The following is a 17,100-nucleotide window of genomic DNA, read 5'->3' on the forward strand; positions in this document are numbered from 1 at the left end:
AACCAGCGTCACTTTTTCCCTCAAATCGTATTTTTCATTGGAATATTTCATTCCTCTTTCATGTCTCACCTACCGCATACCTTTATTCATCTCTCCTTTCACCTTGTCACCCATACAATTCGTCTGGAACTCTTCTCCATCGTTATTGCATGGGAAATAAACGTATACATCAACCCAGTACGATATCTCTCCCCGTTGTTATGGTGTTCCAGGCACGTGCAACGTTGTATACCAACCAATGGAAAAAGGAAAATCGCTCCCCGGAGAATGTTAATGGGATTCTATTCTGCTGTAAATTGGAAACCGATTGCGGAAAGCTTCGTTTTGTCACATAACGTATATTTAAATGAGATGGCAAATGGAACGACACAGATAGTTGAAAATCATTGGATGAAATCTTCCGGTATTTTAACAGGTTCTTTTTTACCTCACTTTCATGTCAAAGTAAATACAATCTCTGGGTGAATGTCTGCTCGAGTAATTATAAGGTACAATTTGAGTTATAAAACTCTGGGTATTAGCGTGCTGGTGATCAGAAATAATAAAAAAATAGCTCAGCACGAGATCGTACGAACTCCACACGATTTTCCAACGCCTATATTATATTGAATTTTGTTGCGTGCCTTCTCGATTCTACACACCCATGTATTATATCCAGATGGGGGCAATTTTTCCACCCGCGTCGGCCTGCACTATCGTTCCATGATCAGGTAAATTGTTCCCGTTGTTTGTACGTTTATTTATGCACAGGGTATTGAGCTTTTCGCATTCAGGTTGATGCGATGTTGAAGCATTTTATGAACTTGATTTGAAACATGGAAGATTATAAAACAATATTGGGTGGGGGGGGGGGGGGAGGATATTGTCGATAAAAATTATCCTATCGAACTATCAATGTGTATTATGACTCATCCCTACCTCTCCTTTATCTCGAAACTTGAAAATTAATGCATAATGATGAAATTTTATGAGAGGTTGAAGAAACTTTTTCTTGATAAAAATTAAAGTTATATGGAGGTAAATATTCTGGATGTATATTCTTGGCTTAATTAGTTTTTATACATTTATATTATTTAGTTGATTTTAGTACTGGAAGTGAAGAACATCACAGTCGATAGATTGTGAAAGAAATTATACTCTTGAGGTAAAATTACTTGGGGGTTCAATTTTTGGGGATTTCTGGAACATTTTGACAAAAGTTAAGGAATAAATTATTGTACTGATATCGTAGGATTTATAATGTTTCAGAACAAACTTTCTTACAATTAATGAAAGATTTGAAAATATTTGCGTGAAAAATATTTTATGTCACAAAAGATTTTTGCGGAGATTTACCAAATGATCTGATTTTATATATTTGATCATCAACTGGACCTGAAACTCGCAATTCCATTCAACCCTCCAGGATTCTCCAGATTTTTAAACACCAAAACGTAGGCAAATTTGGTGATAATGACTTTTGAAAATAACAGAATTGTTAATGGAAAATTTCCAGGAGTAATTCTCTACTCCTGCATTTGGCATATTCCAGTTGTTTCGATTTCGTCAAGTTGACCCTGTTTACAGCAAATGAAAATTTTCTTCCCTATCGTAATTGAGTCACGACTACCAGTACAATTGGGTGAAGATAAATCCCCAATTTAATTCAGTTCCGAATTTGTAGTAAATAATTTTCAACAAATGTCTGGTGCCGACGCGTATTTATATCGTCGGAACAAAGTTATAAAGCACAGAAAGAGAGTGAGGATGAGAGAAAGAGAGAGAGAGAAGTGGAGTAACGACCGAATCAAAGTTTGGAATTTCATGGGACACCCTGTATACGAGACCCTCGATGCTGTTTCTCGCATCACCGTACTGGCCAATTACCCCACTAAATATTCACAAGTTCATTACGCGCCGAGTTGGACCGTTCTCTACGCGGCTTGAATGCCATATACATGTGCGTGTATGGGTGGATATACCCTATATGAGATGGGTGTCGGCTAGTTTGGGTGTGCTGTACGCTTCACATAGCAAATCAAATATTACCGCAGAGGAGTTGGTCCAGGGGGGTGGGAGAATGGGGGGGAAAAATGTCGAGATTAAAATCGAATTTGATTGATGGCGACTGCCTCTGGGTCAATGAAAAATATCGGTGGAACGGAAATGAAAAAACTCGTGTTTTGATACTGGTTAATTGCCTCTTATCATTTATGAGAATTTCGGTTGAGCGTCTAGGTTGATAGGTGTGACGTAATCGGGAATAGAACTAATGGCTTTGCTGCATTCAGATGCACATCATCATTGATAATTCCATTCATCGAACAACGGAGGTAATTAAATTTGTTCGATTCTCTAGATCGAGTGGACAGAAAATTTTTGTAAAAATCCCGTTGTTCCATAAAAGTCCAGCAAAAGTCATCATTAGCTGATTTCCACCCTGAAACGTAGGAAAAATGAAGATGTGAAGATTGTTTTTCATTTTAGTTTAGAGATATTTCATTCTGACGTACAGTAAATTTAATGTTTCTAGCCTGGTCCGAAAGGGGGCATCGCCAATAGTCGGCTGACAGTAGGCCAACGTCGGTGATTCGTAGCAGACATAGTCGAAATAAACAAATAAAATTTATAGTAGAATTCTAACGGAATCTGCCAGCAATCGTTCAAGTTTTTTTTATCAATTTTTCTCTGCTTCCAGAAGCGGTCTCACGTAGGATATCGATATTTGATTAGAATTTAAATTGAAATTATTGGTATTAAGTTCACGTAAAGTAAATTCAAAATGAATATTCAGTGACCAAGCAACAATCTAATAAACTACTCGATCAATGCTGTATCTAACACGATGTCAGAAAGTTCCCATAAAACCACCAATGGAAAAGGAATACTGTAGCATATACATCACCACAGACAAAAAAAAACGATGACCGAGTGTCCTCCGGAGTGGGATAGTACCAGTGGCTCGTAAAAATTTAATAGATCGTTCAACTCAAAAGCGACAGTCTCTTTTACGGCTTATAAATGCTCCGTTTGACCGAAAACAATTTCCCGAACGGGTGGACGAAGAATTGGCCGAAATTCTGGACATGCCACATGGCGGTACAACGTATTCGCCAAATAATAGTAAAATCTCTCCCTCTCGTTGCACATCACTTTCTCACTCCAGAAAACCACTGAACAACTTCTAGACAAGTTCAATGACGACATCGACATATGCATCCACCCTTCTTCCTAAATTCATGGCACATCAAAGTCGATATACGTCAGAACTGAATCTCACACACAAGGAACATTTTAAATGTTATAGTCATTTAAAATTTTGTTATGGGACTTTGAACTTGGAATCGAAGGAATTTTTATGCTTTAAATTTTGGAATAGTGTTTATGATACGAATGATGAAAAGAAAACTTTTTTGTGCGCATCGCATGCTTGTGAGGCGCAGTAGTAGCGTTCAGTGGCAGCGTGAATAGTCAGACAGAATTTAGATAGTTTTTGGCAGAGCGTAAAAAAATGATTATTTGTAGATAATTTTTTCCAATGTTTTAGAGAAATAAGAAATTTCGTAACCAGTTTCATGGGGAATGGAATTTCAAGTAATAGATTTCTAAGAATGTTCTGAAAATTAATTGAACTTTTGAATTATCGGAGTTGACATTTCAAACTATTTATAAAAAATGAATTTACAGTTGGATTGAATAGGTCTTTGTACGATTTGGATTTCTTTTATTCTCGTGTTTCCACTTGAGATTGGAAAACATTTTGATGGGTGAAAATTCTGAGGCGTTTGGGGTGTGATGTATGTGCTCTGTTTTCTTGGGTCTCAACAGAGGTACATGAGTGTTGTGGCCCTTTAGTTTTTTTAGTTAGTTCCTCTAAGGAAACGAACCAGAGCGGTTGTGTCCTTCGAGCGTATAACATTTGAATCATTATAACTATCCCATTTCTAACATGAATCAAATATTGAATATTAAGAAATTAAATGCACTGAAGTCTTAATGAAATGATATTTAACAATATATTGACCCGGATTGTTGGATCCTACGAGTTGTTAGGGAACAATGGACCTAAAATTTACCTACACTTACAACTGTAATACAATAAGAAATTCCCAGAAGTTCCACAAGAATTTCCCAACATAATTTTTCCAGCACTGCCTCGAGCTTTTCCAAAAAATACTAACATTTCTAAAAATCCTCATATTTCTGACTGGTGTTAAATCTCACCGCATAGCAATTTCCATAAATAAAAAATAGAACACACAAAAATATTTATTTATACCCCGCAGAAAATACGAGAAATAAAAAAAATGATTGGGTGCTAGAGAGTTTCATGCAAATCGGCATAGTTTATTCAAGATTCGTTTTTATATTATAAATTGAACAGATGCGAAAGTGAGCAGACTATTTCGGCAAGGCAACAGGATAGCTCGAGGAAAGAAAGATATGGTCTGCTCGTTCGAATTCGATCAGGATTTACGATATTGGTTGCGACGCCACCTGAACCCTGTGATATTCCTATGGAATATATACCTGGTACAGTTATATGTATCAGTCCTCCCACCCCATTCCTCTTAACGGTATACGCCTCATCCGTGGCCTTCTTTATTCCCATCTTTTCTTCAAGATCCGCGCTCCTGAATTGGCTTTGAGCATCCTAGATATCCTTTTTTTCCCTACCACACCGCGTATATCTGTCAAATTCACCGTTCATAGAATTTATTTATTTTTTACTCTGTCCCGAGATTATTTTCACTCGTGTCATTTTATGCGGCATACCGAGTCCTGTGGTTTTCCCTCTCTACATTTTTTTTTCATCATTTTTACTATTATTGATAATTGAAAGCGCTGGATGATCGCATATTGGCGTCCTCGGAGGGTGCTTCACGGGTGGCTCGGTATGAACCTGTATGGGGCACTTGGTGAATTTATGTCCCGGGGGCAGATAGCGGGGCAATATAAATGAGATTTTAAGTACTATACCGCTGCACTAGCGCTGAGCTTTTCTATCCCCACCTCTTGTCGACCGCCACTCGCTTATTCACTCTCTCTTTCTTTCTTTTGAGCTGTGGCGCTTTCTATTTTGCCGATCGACGAGAGCCGATAAATTCGGCCCGAGCGAGTGAGTTACGGGCAAAACGTTGTCGCGTTCTATATGATATTATATGGGTTGTGTGTATGTATGCCATCCACCAGAGCCACCCATTCTACGTTCAACAGATCTATGTCTATACACCCATGTGGGGCCATTGTTCCTCTGGATGGAGAAAAGTACGAGAATTTTTTTAGAGGAGAATTTGGGGGAAAGACCTGGGGGGAATTGGAATTCAAGCGCAAAGTGAAAAATTACTTTTTTTTATTTTTTATTTTTAATGTGGGTAATTTTGTGGCCGCTGGGAGTTTAAGGGGGGAGCCTGCTTTAGAGGCTTCAAAAAATCTATATTTTCAAGGATTTTTTTGGAAAGGAAAGAAATGTCTGATTGAAATGAAACTTTTAGGATTTATTCTTATATATTTCAAGAGTCTTCTCAAATTTTTCTATTATTATACATTATATATTTTTCATGTTTGAAGAAATTTACGGAGGCGCCTCGAGTGTGCAATGTCTGTGTGGCGAGCAAGATGCAGGTCGCAATTTTCATGTGAAACAAAAAAACAAAAGAAATTTTTAATTTTCAATAGTGTAATTCTCGGGTTAACCACTAAAATTCAACAAAAAGTGAAATTTCAACAATTTTTCGCAGATTGAAAAAAAAGTGCATTTAAAGAAAAAAAGAATTTACTTTAAGTCGTTTAAAAACCAGATTAATATTAACTTTCTTAAGATATGTCCGGTTCACTCGAAAGAGAATTTAATTCCAAATACAACGCATTTTGATTCGTTTCGATAGGAGGTTTACTTTTTTTCCCATCTTGCCCCGCAATTTGAAAAAATCATAAAAATGGAAATCCGAGAAATCGCGTGTCAAAGTTTTCGTGATGCTCGTATACCTGCTCAACGCTTGCTCACTATTTCGTCTGTATCTCCGGAAATAATCCGAATTTTGTTCTGAAATTTTGGAGACATATTCTTGGATTGTTTAGGAAGTGATTTACGCAAAAAAAAAAAAATCGATTTTTTGAAGCCTCTAAAGCAGGCTCCCCCCTTAAGGCAGTTCTCGTCTGCACTGTTAGGAAATTACTACTGAATTTTTGGAAAAATCAGCAATTATTATGGATTCATTTGAATAGATGTCCGTCAATGCACTTGTGCAGGAACTAACCCCCGTCAAGAAATTTAACGTTTGGTATTCTTTTCTCAGGATATCAACAAAAAAAACTAAAAATTTCGGTAGAAGATTTTGTATTGTGCAATACAATAAAATCTCCCCCTCACTTTTCATGGATTCTCATAATTTTGGTTTCTTCTTTTTTCTAATATTCTCATTTCTTTGTGTTGCTGTTCTTTTTTTGATTTTTTTAATTTACGGGGGAAGATTCTCGTCATCTTGCCACAACCGCTTTGGGGAGTCGGGGTGTTTCAAGTTGCACAGGAGGAAAACGAGTCAAGCACACACAAGGTCGCTTTGAGGATACGATAAAAAGGATAACGACGATAACGGGTATAAAGTTTTCCTCGAGAACTGGGAATGGTTGACGAGACAGCGATGAGAAACACTGAAATGAAAAGAGGAATGCGAATGGGTATGTCAGTGATGGAGGAGGTTGGCGAGGATGGGGCCGAGAGATGAGGGAAAATATAAACATTTGGTGGGAGAATTCCATTAGAGGGAGCTGTGCAGGGTCGTTCTAGAATTTCGACTTTTCCATTTTTCCGGGAATGCATTGTGTGTCATACCTTTTTTTTTTCGAGGTCTCCAAAATGTCGGATGATACATGGATAAATGGACGGGTGTGGGGAGGAAAATCATTGGAGACACGATTTTCAAGCGGTTCATTGAAGAGAACGCGGACTCTGGTGATAACATCGATGAATAGAGAGGTAATGAATCCCCGTGGACACCGACACGGAAGAGGCGAGTCTGTGCAGGATGTGCTCGTGGATCCTCTACCTGGGAAATTAGCGGAAAGAATAAATATATGTGGACAATATTATTGTGTGCGCATCAAAGAGAATTTCATTCCCTTTTTATTATTTATTTGAAGATCTGAAAATGAATTGTCTCCAAAAACATAATGAAATGTCACTTATTATGTGGGTTTTAAGATTTGGAAGATGAAGAGGAAAATAACTTTTAGTATTAATAAAAGACTCTTAGAAGTTAGAACAAAGATTTTCTGTCGGTTGCATAAGTTCATTGTGGAACGTAAAGTTTAGGCTATATGTTTATTTTGTTTCTTTTATAGTTTTTCCTAGCGTTAATAATTTAGCGTGAAGTGTTTAGAGGGATTGAATGATGGTTTTATGGCATACGTGTCTTTTGGAGACTTTTGCGTGAGGTCCAGTGGAGACAGAGTGCGCGGACAGATGGACAATAGATGGTTTGTTCGAGTACAGTGAAGAGGGGGAAAGTAATGATGAAAATAAGAAAGATTTGGAAGAGTGAAGGAGTTAGTTCGTTTTGAGTTTTCAGAGAGAAAAGACATATTCTAATCGCAGCACAGTGTTACCTTTAATTTAATACTAATGTACCGAGCTATTGTCTTTTATTATCAAAGTTCTAAATAGTTGCTTTTGCATTTATTTATTGACGACCACTATGGTCCCACAATTATTTTACAACAAATTCACCTGACCCTCGAATGTAAAAAATATATAACACTTTCGGGTGAATGAGTGATTGTTAAAAACTAAAAGTTTTTTACTTGAAATTTCAGGGGTAATTTCGCACTATTCTATATTTTTTCTAGAGCAGTTCTCTCCGTGGGATTTACAATCATAAACCATTCGAAATATTCTCGTAGGTCCGAGTTGCATAAAAAAACTACCCTACCACTGTATAAACTACATCGCAGTGATGCCATCCAAGAATAACGTAAACGGTCATAAAGGTCTCGTCGCATCGCAACGCCCGAAGAAAAACTGCTAAACGAAAATGCCAGTCCGAGGGAATGATCTCGACGTGCGATCTAATGGATAAAATAATGGATTTTTTTTTTCGGGCAATAAAGATTTGCCGGTATGATCGGACCCTTTGGCGGCCATTTGGCCATCGTCACGCCCGGATTCTCGTCTTTCTACTGTTGGTGCGTCACCCCTTTGCTGTGCAACGTTACAGTATAGAAGATTCACTTGAGGGTTTACGTTGAAAGGAGGAAGAGCATAGCTTCCTGACGAACCTCAGCCCTTTTCCCGTTCCACCCCGTCGTTCGACTTGCTTCCGGCGAGGCTTCTTCGAACTAATTGATTTTATTCACAAGCCCTTGAGAAATTTACTGCCTTGTCTCACGCCATCATCCACTTAACAGCGTGAAAACCTTTTATATAAAGGACTTTCAATATGTCGGTGATGCATATCGCTACAATAAAGGCTTTTCATTCAATGACACTATTTCAGAGACTTTAATTGGGATAACAAAAGGTATTGTTGATGCTCCAGTAATGAATGAAAAAATTTGCATTGCAAAATGTCTACGTTCAGTTTAAATTAACGGAGTTAATTATTTTTCCCTCAACTGAGTTGTATATTTCTTCAAAATTGTTCTTATTTCCATTTGATTCCTTTGCAATTAAAATTTTGGGTAATGATAACGCATATGACGTCACACACTGTTAAAAAAAATTGCCTCCTAAGCATCAGGATTATGATACCTCACACTGTGCTGTACCAGCATTTGTTGATCAATTAATTTGCCTTTACAATTCTAGCTCCGGTTTTTAAGTCCATTTTATCTCACCCCTTCAGTAGAGGAGACGAGAAAATCGGCGTTTTTAAGTGGATTCTGATCCACTGGGTCACATACCATAATCATTCCAGTTCTCGATTCCTAAAATCGTAACATCTCCTTTTTATGTAGGATCGGGATAATTTTAATTTACCTTAAAATATTCATTGATAATGAAAATTACATGGGGTATAATAAAGATCCACGATCTTGACTGTTCAACTTTCATCCTCAGACTGACCCATACCTCGTCCTCTCGCACCATCCATACTTATTTGTTTATTATATTTTTCTTTCTCACTCTGTCACACTGTTTCTCTCTCAAACTCATTCCACTCATAGGACACACATAAATACACAAAGACATACCACACACGTCGCACTCATTCCCAAAAATCATTTTCTTCTTCCGCTCAATCTAACAATGACTCTTGCTTCTATCACGCAACGGACATTCGATATTTTCATACAAACATTCAAACCTTTGTAAATCGTTGAAATATTAGAGTCTAGGTTTATACATTCTGGCGACATACTTTCATCTCACTCATACCCACATTTGTCTTTCTTTCATTTCACACAAAAAAAATCAGTCATCCTACATTTATACAAGACCAGACACTTGATAATCACACATTTGCCTCCTGCATAATGAATTAGCTCGATAGTTGTCCACTATTCCGGATCCTAATACTCAATCAGAGATTAGGGGTCTCTATCCATTAGAGAGTAGTGATCTAGTCGCAGTTATGTTGGCAAAGGGAATATACACCCCCAGGTATGTTTGGTAGTAAAGTGGAACTGCCGTAAGGGGATGAGAGGAGCAATGGGGAGGCAGTGGTTCGTATCGAACATAATCAGCTCAAATGAAGTATGTGCGCTCCGGGGGGGCATATTCCGCGGTGCGACCGATGCGTGGCGGGAATTCCGTATAGTTCACTGTTATACCAAACGGACCACTGAGTCCCAGGGGCGCGATGTGTCCTGCCTAATTACAATGTCCAGTGTTTCAAGTCCCCCACCCCCTTCCACTTACTCCACTCACCCCCTTCACCGTCTCTCAACCATTCCATGTTACTCATACACTCGTTCTCCGGCACTGATACACAACTGCGTTTTGTTTTGCTACTGCCAGTGAACTGCCGATACTCGTAATCCTTCAGATGAGGCTCTATAATTCCGTATTAATTCGAAACAAAGGGCTTTTTTTCATTTCCACACACATCCATTTCGTTTTTATCCACCCTGCTGTCCGTTTTGTGGGGCTGTTGTGCATGTTATGAGCTTGACAGAGGGGAAGAGGAAGAAAAGGTTGGCGGGATGTTCACCCTGTCGCCTTTGGAAAAGTGTCGTAAACGGAGAAGAATGCGGGGGCGGTCGAGCGAGCGAGAAAATCACAAAATGTGGCGGTGAACCGTGTCACAAAAGAAAAGGAGAGAAAGTAAAAAAGAGAATTTTTATTCATGCGAATGTTACTTGACTCTCGACTTCGATTGTTATTGAATGTAGGGGGAACTAATGGTCTTCCCATCGATTGTTCATACCTGAGACAATATTTACAGAAAAATCCAAGTGAGTCATTATGAAATTGCAGTTTAATAAAATATTTTTCGTTTCAGTGCGAGGTAATGCTCGATCATCCTTTAACGATGAGCTTTTTCACACAATTGAAGACAAAATTCTCGTCGTCCTACACGAAGAGGAATATTCAAGAAACCTTTTTCGTAATTCTGAAGCGAAATGCGATTGTCGGAAATTTTACGTAACTGTCACGGACTTTATCCTGAAATTTCCATAATTTTTCGCTCAATCGAGTGGGAAAAATGACGATACTGTCGCGTAATGTTGGAAAATTAGAACACAGCTCTTCTGTTATGCTTCAAAAATCACTCGACAAGGTTTATCATATGTTTGAAATAGTTTCCAGAAAAGGGACTGATTTATGATCTGTTGTGCTGGTTCCACGTCTAAATATCCAGTCGAAAATACCCAAACAAAAATCTCCAATGAAAAATGTCCAAAACAATAATATCCAAAACACAAATATCCAAATGCTATCAAATCCAATACAAAAATTAGACAAATTTATTTTGAACTCCAATCCACCTTCTTGGATCTACAAACAGATCCAATGTTCGCGGATATATTTGCTATTGGGTTTTTTACAATCGGATATTTTCGAATTGGATATTTTTAACTGGATATTTTGGACTGGATATTTTCGACCGGATATTTAGACGTGCTCCCGTTGTGCTCTGGACTTGAGAGCATTGTGATCCTTACCACAAGTGGTATTCAAAGGAGACTCTGTCCTCTGGAAACATAAAGGTTCTATTGTTTTTCTCCTAGTAAAGATTTTTCATATTATAAGAAGTTAGTTAGTCTCTGGACAACGGTCCACTAGTAAAGACGTGTCTTCCTCGTGTCATTAAAGAATATTACAAAACCAATTCCACTGTGTCTCAAATAATTTAATCATTGGCACCCATAATCTAAGACGTAAAATTTCCGTACTCGGTGAAGAAACAGCGAGTCCCGTAATTTTTACGAAATGTTTATTGTCGTGCAGTCACGCAAAAGGAGACTTTTAATCGTGTAACTTGCATTTGTTCCAGATTGGAAATGATTCTTACGGATTCGTCGAATTCGCCGATCACGCTGGTGCATCATCAGCCCTCGGTGCCCTGAACCAGCGCCTATTTCTCAACAAGGTGAGTACCAAGTTATCCATACCAATGTCCACCACTTCTTCACCAAAAGTCTATTCCAAAGTGTGTAATGAAACCCCCATAACTCGTAGCATCGAAGCATCAGCGTGTGTTGATATGCCTGAGTTGTCCGGTTTATCAAATGAACAAAGTTGTCTCATGGTCGTTGGAAAGCTGCGAGTTGCCTGGAATGTATACATCCCCCGACCTGTATTCATAACACCATGGGAGATAAATCGATGACAACGGCAATGGTACAGCCTAGCGTTACCACCGGAATATTAAATGCCCCAAAATGCATCGTCCACAGTTTAGTGGTGTGTGGTTGGAATTAAACATAACCCCCGGTTCATATCAAATTCAAGTCATCTACCATATCTTACTCAGTTTTACCCTTTGATCCATTGAATGTGTCCTATCACGGTGAGTTGACTCCCAGTGTTTGAAGTACTTTTGGCTGATGGTAGTCAGTGGAAAGGAGGGTTTTGTGTGTTTCAGTGGTTATTGCAGAACAGAATACGCTACCTTCATCGCTAGTTCACTATACACTGGCCCCACCATTCCCGTACCTTTTGGCTATACATCGGGGCTAAGGTAGTTCTGGTACGGTAACGCGAAGAGTTACTTGGTTAGTTTAGATTCGCCACGGTAAAGTTTTGATGTCGTGCTTCGCGCGCACTAGACTTGTCCTCTTGGTTTTCCCTCCTGCTTCCAGCCCCTTCATCTGTATCCTTGAAGCTCTCCTCACAGCCTTACTCTTATCCATCTAGACCTTTCATCCACCACCAACACACACACACACACACCAATATCACATTTACGTATAACCAACCATTCCAGTGACGACACATTGCTAATGCCGAACCGTACTCGTAATAGATTGGATGCAGCTCTAAAGTTACCAAGTCGGGCCGCACTAATTTGATATAACGTCGTAGTTAAACCAGTGTGTTGGTGGGTACGTGTACGTATGGATCATCAAGTTCTACCCATTCAGTTAAATTGAGTATCGAATAGATTAGGCATCATTTGAATGCTGAGTATATGCATATTAAAGTTTCTTGGTTTGGACTTGGTGCTACGGCGAATGAATCTTCGTAGTTGGAATAACAGAGTTAATGGGAGATGGAGATCTGTCATAAATATTTGAAAAATTATTAGACCCGGGGACGTGGAACGCGAACGAGAGGAAATTCAGGTTTATAATGAGAGAATGGGGCAGGAAATTTTGGGTGAATTTCCAGCCGGGAATTGGGGACTTTTATATCGTGTTGCAATTATAAAATTCGAGAATTTGGAAATTTCGTGGAAAAATGAATTTAAATTGATGGAGGGGTTTTATGAAAAATGAGATATGAGTAATCGATTATTCGTTTCTATCTCGTAAGTCAGTAGAATTAATTTATGATGATTAGTATTTGTTCTGGCTCAGGGGAATTTTATTCTGTGGTACAGGAAATTTTAGGGGTTGAATCCGATAACTTTTGATGCAGAGGAGAAAGAGAATTTTAGAACTATTGATAGATATTACCGGAACAATTACGAATATAACTATCTTTACCCTATCAACATAGTGATTTTTTAACAGGATATAATTTCTTTAACGCAGAATAAAATTTGGCCGTCGTATTTACATTTTTATTGAGTTTTGGGATGGAAATCAGGTAATCATGACCCATAATACAAAATATACACCTCCAGGGGGTGCAACGAGGGACGAAGGTAAGTTTTATCACATATAATACCACAAGTGCTTCAAAATTATCTAATATTCCCCGATAGATTCGTTGCAAACAAATGAAGGAGTCAAGTTTTTCAGGCTAAAAAATCACGAGTGCGAAGCACGAGTGATTTTTCCTGAAAAACTTGACGACTTCATTTGTATGCAGGGAACCTAGAGGGAAATATTCTAGAATTTTGAAGCTCGAGTGGTATTCAGGGGATTATTTTTCCTATCCAAATTTCGGCCAAGAGAATTGTGCCATGACATGAAAAGAGGTTTATTTGGTTAGGTGTCGTTTGTTTATCAAAATTATCAAAAAATTATCGCATATAATACCACAAGAGCTCCGAAATTATCGGATATTTCCCGATAGGTTCGTTGCAAACAAATGAACGTGTCAAGTTTTCCAGTTTAAAAATCACGAGCGCGAAGCGCGAGTGATTTTTCTGGAAAACTTGACGAGCTTATTTGTTTGCAGGGAACCTTGAGGGAAATATCAGATAATTTCGAAGTTCGAGTGGTATTCGGGGGATTATTTTTTGCATCCAAATCTTGGCCGATAGAATTGCACCATGAGACATAATTTTCAACGAATTGCCATTAATCTGTCAGATACAATTGAGGGTTACTTCAACATTTGTTTTTTTTATATATATATCAACATGCAAAATTTCCAGTGAAATTTCCAAGAATATCCGCTGAAATACCGTGTTGACTATACAAAATAACGTCGAATGGTGCAATCCTATTGGCCAAGATTTGGATGGGAAAAATAATCGCTGATATTCGAGGTAGGCTATACAAAATATCAACAAATGGTGCAATTCTATTGGCTGAAATTTGGGTGGGAAAAATAATCCCAAAAAATTACCCCCCCCCCAGTCTAATTTTTCCAACATAACGAGATCTAAAAAGTGGTTAATTGTCATTTCTCCCCACGTTTCACCCTCTACATAAATAATTTTTATCCAAAATTTGTTTCCGTGCAGGATAGTATGATAATTTTTATCAAAATTGTCCGTCCGGGTAGACGAACGAGGCAGAGATATCATATTAGTAATGAGAGAACTGACTGAGAAGTCGGTTCTTTCGCGCCCAAGTTCGGTAAGACATCTTCAGTAACATCAATCGCACGTCTCTCGGTTAATGCGAAGCAACAGCGTGAAATTACCTTCCACCACTCACCATTCAGTTTTCCCCGGGAATTCATTGGATTTCTGGTAGGATATCTCACATGCACAAAGGGAAATGAACGAAAATCTGTCGCTTTAGCCAACGTAGATACCCAAAGAACTCACCGTGAGAGGGTTCAGAATCGATGGTAAGAGATAAATTCGTCAATTTGACAAAGTACAAGTTTTCCATCAATCGCGGGAAATATTTGATGCGAGTATCGTATACAACAAAATATCCTCATCATTTTGACGCTGTGCATGAGTAACATGCAGACGGATATGCGTAAATCGTCCGGTCTGGGGTGGAAGCTCCTGAGACAGAAACTGGAGAGATAGTGGAGTTGCAGAAACGGAAATCAGGTGGGAGCACCAAGTTACGATTGAGATTTAAGTTATTGACAAGCTACTTTGGCGAAGCTACGACGTGGTACAAGCTGGAATGGGGGATATTCAAGGCCTCAATCCCTCTGCCTCCTGATTTCCCTGAGGACGCAACCCTTCGAAATCTATTCTTCCATTCTGCTATGACTACAGAAGACGTCACGGTTACGGAAAACTTTTATTTGAATTTAATGAATGATTAAATGTACTTACACTCTGCTGAATTGGATGGGAACAATCGATGGTACTTGGTGGACAATTATGGTTGCATTCTGCATTGCTATTGCTATTACGGAGTCGGAGTACACGGAAAGAGAGGAATATTTATTATTTAGGTCCGAGTGTTTAATAATTTCCAAAAATATCGATTGTATTCTTAGAGAAGAATGATGGGGAGAATATTCTGAAAACGAAAGTAAATTTTTTTTGAGGATTCAGTAGTTGATTTTACTTTAAAAAAATCAGTTTTTAATGAGTAAAGTCTTTAGTTGAATTAAGTCTATGATTTTCAAGAGTTTCAGATATCATTTTTACTGATTATTTCTCTTTGTGAGAGTTGTTCGCAGAAAATGGTGCACAAATTTGACTAAAATTGACAATGAATTGCAAATATTATCAGCATTAAGACGTCCGGCAAAATGTTATAAAATAAAAAAGTCGATAATTTTTTAATGAATAGGTTCCTATATTGCCGACGCGTCGATAATGGATGAAAAACAGTGGAGCTATTAATATTGCAGTTCACCTAATGAAAAAATAATCTCTTTAGAAATTACTTTGGTTGTTCCGATTTTCCTGACCCGAGAGAATTTTTTTAATAAAAATTCCAATTCATATTTTTAGCTCATTCGTCATTAACCGATGAATTTGAATTTTGTCTTCAAACGAAAGTATCCTTGCAATTGAAATTGAATTTCCTCGTTAACTCTTATGTAGTGAACAAAACGTGCCTTCATTTATTCCCTAAAATCGCCCGGAAATGTCTACACCACATGGATCTCTCCATTAATATACAAAAATCCCACACTATCCAAATAATTGCAAAACTTTATTATTTTAATTCGCCTCGATGACACCATCAATCCCGTTAAAAACTCATCAAACCTGCATCCGTTTGAACCGAGCTGTCTGACTCTTTCGCAACCCATTCTCCTGCAAACGACAATCGACTAAAATTTTAATTACCCCGATCAAAGTTCTCGAGAATAATAGCACCGATGACAGTAATAACCCAATGAAGTATAGAGTCGTTGACTCGCATTGTAAGAATGTTGGTACGCCCGGTATGTCGTTGTCCCTGTACTCCAGTCATTCTAATAAAACACAAGTTGTTGCGATTCCGTCGGTGTTATGAGTTCATGGCACGCAAAGTCCGTTGATAATCGTTTGAGTAGGCTTACTACAGCCTTTCACGTCATTAACCCCATCGATTTTCAACGAATGAAGTCGAAATTTCATCATGTCAGCTCGATGAAACCATCAAGCCCCACCGGCATTTCGCCCCCATCTCCTTCATTAATCATTAATAGTTGATTCGATGCTACCAGACAGATAGAAATGAAAAGTAAATTTTTCGCCAATGGCGTGGGCACCAGGTAAATGCATTTCAAATAATAATTATTTCACCCAGAGTCTCGCCTTGCAATTAATTATTTGTTAATTGCCGCTAATTAAGGGTAAATAACGAGAGGCAGGGGTGGGGGTGGCGAGAAGATGGGTGGATGGAGGGTGGTGTGGAGGGGGGGGGGGAGGTGGAGGACGGAAAGGGGCTTCGGCGAATACGGAGGTGGTTAGGGAGAATGAGAACTAGGTGGTTGTTGGGGATGGGAGTTAGGAGACCGAATTCTGTGGCGGAAATTTAACTGGCTGAGCACCAGGCGGTACCCGATTATTTTTGGTTTCGGTTACGACTCGACCTCTCCACCTTTCCACAGGGGCAAAATTTACAGTGCCGTTACCAACCCACTCCACCCTCACGTTGTGGGTAATGCAAAGAAATAACATTTCCAGGGTTTTTTGGGACTTGATAGATTACAGGACTACGGAGTGGGAACGAGAGGTGGACATAATTTTATGGGGATTTGGGCTCTGGGGTATTTGGGGGATATAGTTGATTAAGTGGGGGATGTAGAATCCCCGTTCGATTGATTTGTTTTATGTGAATCTGTATGGATGTTGAGAAAAAATGTATTTCGTGAATAGACGACTGATAACTTTCGGAAAACGTTTCGAAAACTATTTAAAAATTCAGAAAATTTGATAAAATTTGGTCGGTTCTGGTGTTAATTATGATATCAATTTTTTTACATGG

The sequence above is a fragment of the Diachasmimorpha longicaudata genome, chromosome 1, assembly GCF_034640455.1.
Source record: "Diachasmimorpha longicaudata isolate KC_UGA_2023 chromosome 1, iyDiaLong2, whole genome shotgun sequence".
NCBI lineage: Eukaryota > Metazoa > Arthropoda > Insecta > Hymenoptera > Braconidae > Diachasmimorpha > Diachasmimorpha longicaudata.